Here is a 9,658-nt window from a genome sequence, read left to right as displayed (position 1 = left end):
CAAGTTTAGTAAAAAGTGTAGCATGATTTTAAGTTATTTTAGCTTTGCACATGTTATACCTCTGATGATGCAGAACAATTCACAGCATTGTATTATTACACTGAGCCGCAGTCCTTCCTTTAAATAATATCAGTATCAGTGACATCTTGTCAGACTTCACAGCTTCAACTTGCAATGCACTGGCAGCCTTTGAATATATATACTACCTCAATATTCTTATTGTCATCAACCCTTCACCACCGGAAGATTCTTCCTCTGCTTTTTTTTCAACCATTTCATAAATGGTTATGATTTAACCAGATCTCTTTGGTAGGTTCTTTTGACATTTTTCTTGGAAACCTTTTCTGACCGGCAGATGACCTCTTCTTCCAAAAGGTCTGCATCAAACATTTCCTTCAAGGGCCTCCCCTGATGGAGCAGGTGGTTGAGGGCAGCACTTTGAGGCTATCCACAGCCTCTGCAGCACCAGTTCAATCCCTGCCAGCCAGCAAGGGTCCCACATGGCGCAGCAGACCTCTCCTGTCGTGCCCACTGCTCCCCTCAGTGGTGTATTTCAGTCAGTCTGCCTATTCTGCTCCCCGCTCTGCCTCTGGTGAATCCTCTCACCCTCCCACACATCTGGCCTGTACCCCAGTTCTTGTATAAATAAATAAATAAATCTCCTTCAAAATAGGTGGCATCTTGGAGATGAGTGGAGCTTGAGGTCTTACTACCTCACATTCCAAAGGTGGTGTTGAGCTTTGAGTTTCTTGTGACAAAATCACAGGAAATGGCCACTGTATTTAATTTATCTTCTAATCTCATTAAAAAGAACTTCAATGAAAATAAGAGGAGGCATGGCTTTTACATCCATTATTTCTGCCTTGGCAAAAATTTCTTTGTCAGATGAGTCAGTAATTATCTTTTTAACAAACTCAAACAGGATGTTGACCTGCTCATCAACAGTCCTTTCCAAAACATTACTGAGTGCCAGAACTTTTGCATGGCCGCTCATTTCATCTGTTCTGCACTTTTGAGCTTCCTCTCCTATCTTCTTCCACAGCAGATGGAGGGCTGATTTGGTTGTGGCAATGGTGATATCTCACTACTAGACATGGAGCCATTTTCCTTGTCTTTGCCCTTCCTAGTTTTCTTTTTTTCTTTCCTGTACTACTGTCATCATTCTCAGGTGGGATTTTGAACAAAGTTTATGATGTGTGTCAAGCACACCTCCAGCCACGGGTTTTGTAAGAATTACCTGTTTGCTTCTTTGGATTGACATCCTATAGTGGGATTCTCACACTCAGGCAAGAGAATTTAAAAAAAAAAAAAAAAAAGAATCCATCCAACACATCTTGCTACATATTCTCTTGACGAGATCCATTCTCTTGACATTTTGGCTTATGAGTGGCCTTCTTAATTAGATGAAGAGATCTTTGAAACTTTTTGGTATCTTTTGTCTGGCTACAGACAGATTACAGGGACTGCAAGAGGCCTCAGCCTCTAATATGAAAAATTTTAGCCACAGAGGCTGTTTCTTGCTTGCATGCTTGGTTTCCCAAACACAGGTACCAGTGGCTGCACAAGAGCTCTTTTTGGTCAAATAAAGACATAAATCCACGTGCATGAGGTGAGGCAGGAGTGTACCCAAGTCCAAGGAGGGGCTGCAAGGATGGTAGAGGAACACAGCAAGCAGCGACAGGGCCAGGCACCTGAGAGCAACAGGGAGCAGCGTCCATATCCTTCATCACTGAGGGCCCGGTGACCTGGCTGGTGCTAGGGTAAGTCCACTGAGCTGTGGGCTTTGGGGGACTTCCCCACCAGTCTGTAGCCATCAAGGGCCCAGGAGTCAGGAGGACTGGGTAGCAGATGTGAGGCCGCCACTCCTCCACTGGACTCCAATCTCTATTTTAAGGTCAACTGATTGGCAATCTTGATTCTTAATTGATTAGCCAATCTTAATTCTTCTTTGCCATGTAATTTAACACATTGACGACTTAACACATCAGGATATAGACATGCTGGGAGGAATTGTTCTGCCCATCACAAAAGCTAAATGCTACAGATATCTGTTATCAGCTATGTGCAACTGACCTCTTAAGGAAACAGGCGCAACTTAAAAACTGTTATCTGACCTGATTGTGGTTGCATAAAACAAAAAAACAGTTAGTAGTTTTGGATGAAATTCTGGTAGCCCATGAGCCATAGCGAGTAACCAGATTATTACTTGTGGTCACCTGGAAGGAAGAGCTTATTGAAGATTCCCTGGGAAAATCTTCTGAAATACCTACTGTAGTTGAGTAATAAGGAAATGCAAGGACAGTGGAAATTGGGGCAGTGGTTGTTGGTGACATTTGACATCCTAAAGAAAGAGAAGGATACACTCAATATTAAAAATCACAGACCAGTTATCAGGGATTTCTATGACTCTATATGAAAGTTTCCAAACTCTTGCTCTTGTGGCCTATCTTGGCACAAAAACAAACTCAAAGATTAATCTCAAGTGTTACTAACTTATAATAGCCATGAAATTGACAGTCTGGCCTGTCCTAGTGAAACTTAGGGTGGCAATAACAAAAGGCTAGATGCCCAAGATTTGAAAGGAGGACACATGGGAAGATTCAGATGACTACACTGAGTTTACTAGTACCAAGTCTACTGCCCATAGAAAAATCCTCAAACCCTCCTTTCAATAAAATGATTCCTGTTTCGCTTGAAGGTACCATGAGACTTCACCTGGTTGTTTTGTAAGCCAGAGATGCTACAGTGAAATCACTCCATGGAAAATACCAGGAATCTCAAGTTATAGGGGTTGAGTATTGGTATTTAATGATCAAACACAAAGTAGAAAAATACAAAATAGCATAATGAACAGAACTGACTTTTAATGATCCTTTTGGGCCCCTGTAAAGGCAAGAACGGTCACAGTGCAGGTTTTCTGATCCCATGCAGACCGGGTAAAGGAGGAGTCAGAGTCCTCAGTAGTTTTGCAGGTTTTTTATTTGGGGTTCACCAGGCATATGGCAGGCAGGGGTGCTGGCTGGGGGGCTGGGAGGCTGGCAGGCCTCCCAGCCCCCAGCAAGTCTTCACTCTATCTGAGCTCTCTGGAGTTCGTTCTGCTGCTTCTCGGCTTCTTCTTTCGGCTTCTGCTTCGGCTGCTGCTGCTGCTGCTACTGCTGCTGCTGCTGGCGTCCCCGTGACGCCGCCCTTAAAAGCACAGTCTTAGCTCAGCTGAATCCCATCTACCTATGCCCACACCCTATTCCAGGTGCCCGCCATCAGGCATGCATTCAGGACAAGGATCCATCATCTATCCTGATGGCGGAAGGGCAGAAAAGCCTGACATTTTCTTTACCCTACAGTCCACCCCCTCAGGGTTTTCTGCCATACAGTCTATACATATATACAATTTTCTAAGCAAACAAACAATGCAGCCATGGCCCACAAAAGCAAATACAACAAATAACAAAATACAATATAACAAAATACAACAGAACACAAATAAGTCCAGGCAGGGCACCAACCAAGTGCAAAAGACAATTATTGGTACCAGCAGATGAGCCACCAAATCTGCTGCCGAAGACACTGCTCATACGAGGGAGGGGAATCACTCACGGCATCTACTATAACACACCAGGAGCCGTCAGGCTTCCTGGCCTTCTCTGGCTGTAGTCTAGGCTACAAGGCACACAGCATCCACCCCCAGGATGCACTAGCTCTGGGATTGGCAATTTTATTCTGTTGGGGGTAATCACCAACCCTCAGGGTTTCTGTCTGCAGTCGCTCCAACATTCAGCCTTCACGGCCACCAATGCGACTCACAGACCCCTGCACTCAAGCCAACCCACTGCACAATCACATTGGTCGGGGATCCAAACTCTGCATTCGGCTTGGGCTCCACCCCAAGCCACATTCCCCACCCGTCCCCCAAGGACAGGTTCCTCAGCTCCTCACCCTCGCTCAAGAATGAGCAGGGCATCACCCACAGGTGATTTTACGAGACTCACAGTTCTTCAGCATACCCAGGCTGCTTAACAGCCGCTCAGGGCTTCTCAACTTATCATCAGTACCAGCTTTTGCCTTCTTAGTTGGCTTTTCTCCTCCACCTGGCTGCTGGGCATGCACAGGCTGCTTTTGGCCATCTAGGCCCACTGGCCACCCCCAGATTTCTCAAAAAAAAAAAATAACCTGCCAAGGTCCTCCGCCTTCTGGCGGGATTGTCAGTCCAAGTTTATCAGTTCATCAGTCTATCAGTCCAAGTCCATCAGTTCAAGTCCATTGGCCTCTCCCTGCTTCAGCAATGGCCTGCTGCCTCAGGGGTCATTGGCTGGTCCTTTCCGGTGTCGTTGGCTGGTCCTTTCTGGTGTCGTTGGCTGGTCCTTTCGGGCGTCTCCTTCACGCCAGGTCTCATCCTGTAGCTCGTGGACGTATCCATCTTCTATACCGCCATGGTGCCTCCAGCGTCGTCACAGGCAGTCTTTTACTCCTTAGTCCCTCCAGGTCTTCGGAGGGCTCCAATACCTGTCTGCATGGATCTTGCTGACTTACGCCAATTGTAGGGGCCGGAAGGGGCGCAGTGCAGGTTTTCTGATCCCATGCAGACCGGGTAAAGGAGGAGCCAGAGTCCTCAGTAGTTTTGCAGGTTTTTTATTTGGGGTTCACCAGGCATATGGCAGGCAGGGGTGCTGGCTGGGGGGCTGGCAGGCTGGCAGGCCTCCCAGCCCCCAGCAAGTCTTCACTCTATCTGAGCTCTCTGGAGTTCGTTCTGCTGCTTCTTCTTTCGGCTTCTGCTTCGGCTGCTGCTGCTGCTGCTACTGCTGCTGCTGCTAGCGTCCCCGTGACGCCGCCCTTAAAAGCACAGTCTTAGCTCAGCTGAATCCCATCTACCTATGCCCACATCCTATTCCAGGTGCCCGCCATCAGGCATGCATTCAGGACAAGGATCCATCATCTATCCTGATGGCGGAAGGGCAGAAAAGCCTGACATTTTCTTTACCCTACAGCCCCACAGATTGAAACAGTGGGCAGCGCATGCACTAAGCTCCTACTTGATGTATATAACAAAAAAATTCTAGGTCTGGCATATAAAGGGCTTGTTTGAACCACTAAAATAGGAAACCTTGGAAGCAGAACAGAGAAGGCAATGATGCCAAATATTCCCTTTCTCAACCACCTTTCCAGCTCTCCTCATCCAACTCTCCCATCTGAATCATTCCATAGACCTGGAAGAGAAGGAAAAGCGCCTTTGAGAAAGAAGCCCGTGATCACATGAAAGCAAGCATTATACATCCTCCTTCTAGCTTTCCCTTTGGAATCTGTGGGAACATAGTCATCTGACAAGATAACCATGTACTGCAGAAAGGGAAACATCCAGTCCTTTGAATATTAATTGACATTGGTACTAAAATAAGCTAATTCCTGTAGACCTACCCTGTAGTGTACCTTTTGTTGTTATGGATTATAATATTAGATAAACCCATATACTCATAAGTCCAGGCTGACCCTAAGTTTCTCAGGTGCCAGGCATCATTCCCAGCTTACAGCTGGAATAGGCATGCTGTAGGGGCAAGCATGCAGGCTTACCAGCCTCCTGGCCCCCAGCGAATCTTTGTGCGCTCCTTCTCTGGCCTCTCTCCAGAGTTCTCAGTCTCATTTTCACCTCAGAGTGTGTCTTGTAGTCATAGTCTTGTCTCAGAATGATGCCATCCTTATATCCCCTCGCCCCTTGGCACAGGTGCCTGAATTTGCTCATGCGCACTCTCCTGTTCTCACGGCCCACAGTTAAAGGTGTGCATGACCTGAGCCCATGCCCTTCAGCCCAGGCATCCATGCTAGAGGCAGGAGGGTGGAAATAACCCTGATTTTTATTTCATTCACCTTGCACATACTCAGAATTTGACTGAATCTGCACATTAGTTCCCTGAACTATAGAATATTATGATAGAAATGGGTAAGCAAAAACTCCTTGAAATCCCACTGCTACTACAAGACTAATTCCACCATCAAAGACTTAAAAGATGCAGGGGTGGTGATTCTTATCACATCTCCACCTGCCTTACCTTTTGATCAGTACAGCAGGAAAGTGGGTCTTACAGAGGAACAGTTCGTTCTCATAAGTTTTAATCAAGCAGTATCTTTATATCTACTATTCTAGATCCAGTCACTTTGCTTAAGTAAATCAACTCAATCCTTGGGAGCTGATATAATAACTATTAAAATGCTTTCTACTTTTCTCCAGTATCCAGACACCAAAATCTCTATTTCCATCCTATTTCCTCAGTTATGTCAACTTAGGTGTGTACTAACATCTAGTTGATGAATAACACCATCTCATATCTTACTAGTCTTTTATATGACCAAAAGAAAAAAAAAAGCATGCTACACTAGATAGCTTGATAAAACAAACTGTATAAGAAGAAAGGAGAAATTCCAAGATGATATTAGGATCTCCAACTTCGACAGTTTCCATGGATTTGGGATAAGGTGGAGATAAAGTTGCTGGGTTTGCATCCCTATAGAGAAAATTGAGTTAAATCAAGCTTTTTTTTTCCACCCTCCTATCCTGGAATCTCCAATCAGGCACCTGTGATCTTGCATTCCTCCTGGGTTACCCACACAGAAGCCAGAGGGCTAGAGGCGTGGGCGTGGCGCTTATGCCTTTAATTATGGACACTTGGACTGGGAAGCCAAAGAGAACAGGCATAAACAAAGAGGAAGTGCAGACACCCAGACTGAGCCTGGGGAGGGGTCATAAGGCTCCTCAGCTCTGGCATTGACAATGGTGGTATCACCCTGAGGCTAGTGGGCTCTGTTTTCCCTCACTGCCTGCTGGTCTGTCTCCTGATTCAGCATTAAAGCCTTATAAAATGACGCCAAGGGTGTCAAAATTCTCTTTTCATCTGTGAAAATCAACAATGAACCTACCTGGCCTGGGATGGTTGCACAACAACCCCCTCTCACTGAAAAAGAAGAGTCAAAGATTTTATGACTCTCTTTTGGATTTTGAAGGAAACATTCCCATAAGAAAACATTCCCATGAGAAACATTCCCATGAGAAAAGCTGCTCACATTGAGCAGGGCACAGATCAATACAGAGTTTTCTATCTGATATAAACCATAGTCAAGAAGTTCTGCCAAGGGACCTTTATGGTCATCAGACCCAACAGTGCTTAAAACATCAAATAAGGAAAACAAGGATGCTAAATAGTACCAATGGCAAGTCCCAGTATAAGAATCATATGGTGCCCCCAGAATTTGGGATAAAGGCCAGGCTTTTTTCGACAAGTCTTATTTGCTGGCTGCTGAACTTGGCCAGAGGAATTGTTAGCTGAGGGGACACAGCTGACCATCGTGAGTGGGTTACCTCATCTGCCTCCCCAACAATTGAGCACACAGCCTGATGCAGACCAGTATCAGGTGGAAGTGTTTTTCCACAGGGTTTGAAGCACAGATACATTCTGAAAGCATAATGTGCATGAGCAAGTAATTCGCACTTGCAGCATGCCCACTTCTGACCTAATGCTAGTGCTCCTGAGTCCACACTTGGATTTCAGGAGAGTGGTCTGTGAATCATGAACTACAAAGGACAATTCTTTTAACATGTCTATTGGAACAATAGTATTGAAGTACACTGGGCCCCATCAGGCAATGTAGTTTGTGTGAGGCTGTGAAGGGACAAACTTGGGCAAAGAGAAGGGAAGAGAGCTGGTGAACCACACATCACTTTCACATACCTGTTGCTGTGGCCCACAGAGGTGTTGGATGGTATAGGGGAGAATACTGTTGGAAGGTGGAATGGGGACAGGTCTTGACATCACAGGTGGGAGCCAGTGAAAATCTGGTAGCCCCAGCTTTGCACAATGTGGGCTGAAGAGTATTTTGACCATTATTAGGCCAGCCCCGTGCATGATAGATACCTGGCTGTAGGGTAAGGTAAAAGGTATCAGGCTTTTCTGCCCTCCTGCCATCAGGATAGATGAGGGAACCCTGTGATCCTGAATGCATGCCTATGGCGGGCACCTGAAGTGGGTACACCTGCGCTAAGACTGTGCTTTTTAAGGGCGGCGTCACAGGGATGTCAAAAGCCGAGAAAGCAGCAGCAGAAGCTGAAGAGAAGCCGAGATCACCAGAGAGCCCAGATAGAGTGAGGATTTGCTGGGGGCTGGGAGGCCTGCCAGCCTCCCGGCCCCCCAGCACCCCTGCCTGCCATATGCCTGGTGAACCCCAATAAAAGACCTGCAAAAAACCACTGAGGACTCTGACTGCTCCTTTACCCGGTCTGCATGGGATCAGAAAACCTGCTCTGTGTCCTGTCCTGCCTCTTACACTGGCCCTTCACTTGGTTCATTGTAGCTTATTCTCCAGTTACAAAAGAAAATTCTGAACCAGGTTTAAAGAAGGCTGTAGGATTCTAGCATCAGCTGGAAGGTTTGCTGAAATATATTTTAGGGGTGGCCCTGAGAAACAGTGAAGAAGGGAAGCCTCTCTATGACTAGACATTGAGATCTTCTTCTGCAGTTTGCCTATAAATAGTAATGGTTGGAGGTTAGAGCCATGAGATTCATCATAATGTGTGAATGGCTTGGTCAGATGTTTAACTATTTGGGAGGAATGAGACTGGAGGACTGAACATGCGGTTTGGAGAAAGGTGTGTCACTCTCTGAATGGACTCATGAGGATATCTGTGGCCAAGATGAATGCTCATTCAAAGACCTCACTGAGACAGCAGAAAAAAATGACTGGCCTCGTCCTCCACTGCCACCCAGTCTTTACTGATCAAATTCATTAGCAACGCAGCAATGTTGGCAGAAACAAATCCATACATGACTCAACAACATGCACTTATGCTTATCAAGGTTTCCTAAGACTACCTTAACCAGAGCCCAACTTCTGAAGCAAGAAACAACTCTTAGCACCACAGTTCCTGGAAGACCAGCCAGATTCCTGGGTTATGCTGTACAACTTCCCTCACAAAGGATGCAGTGATGTCCTCATTGGAAAGACTATGTCCCTGGATCTCTCCCTATCTACTAAGCTTCTGCAAATATGTCAACTAAATTAGGCTAACTTAATGTCTCAGTCACCACCTCTTCCAATCAAGGAATTCACTTTATGGCAAAAACAAGCAAATAAAGGCTTCCCCTGGTGGCGCAGGCGGTTGAGCACCACACTGTGAAGCTATCCACAGCCTCATGTAGCGTGGGTTCAAATCCGGCTGACCGAGAATCCCACATGGCACCGAAGACCTCTCCTGTCTTGGCCGCTGCTCCCCTCAGCAGTGTATTTCTTCAGTCTGCCTGTTTTGTTCCCCACTCTGTCTCTGGTGAATCCTCTCACCCTCCTGCACATCCTATACTGTGGTTCTTGTATAAAAATGAATAAATCTTTAAAAAAAAAAAGCAAATAAGAGATCACATTTATTGTCTTGCCATTTACTCTATCCCCAGAAAGACCCAGCTTTAGAAAAGGGATGGACAGCCTTTTTTTTAGTTATGGTCTCAGCAAATACAGTTCAAATTTGGGATTCATACTGGAAGATTTCCATATGTATTTGAAAAGTGACTAACACTAGGCATTGTTTCTCCTGTATCAGTAATCCCAAGGCCAAGGAATTGAAAAGAGAGCACCATCTCTCATTCAGATCACACTTAATGAGTCTTTGCAAGGTTTTTGCTTTTTA

At 45.7% G+C, this 9,658-nt stretch overlaps 1 pseudogene; it reads right to left on the bottom strand.

Moving 5' to 3' along the window:
* Positions 1 to 202: 202 nt before the first annotated feature.
* Positions 203 to 5,731, bottom strand: LOC119242250 (eukaryotic translation initiation factor 5-like; annotated as a pseudogene).
* Between the last annotated feature and the right edge of the window lie 3,927 nt (positions 5,732 to 9,658).

This window comes from Talpa occidentalis, unplaced genomic scaffold (assembly GCF_014898055.3).
Source record: "Talpa occidentalis isolate TD23 unplaced genomic scaffold, MPIMG_talOcc4v2.1 talOcc4.12, whole genome shotgun sequence".
Taxonomy (NCBI): domain Eukaryota; kingdom Metazoa; phylum Chordata; class Mammalia; order Eulipotyphla; family Talpidae; genus Talpa; species Talpa occidentalis.
Note: the sequence above shows the minus strand (reverse complement) of the source record. Positions and strands in the feature narration are given on the sequence as shown.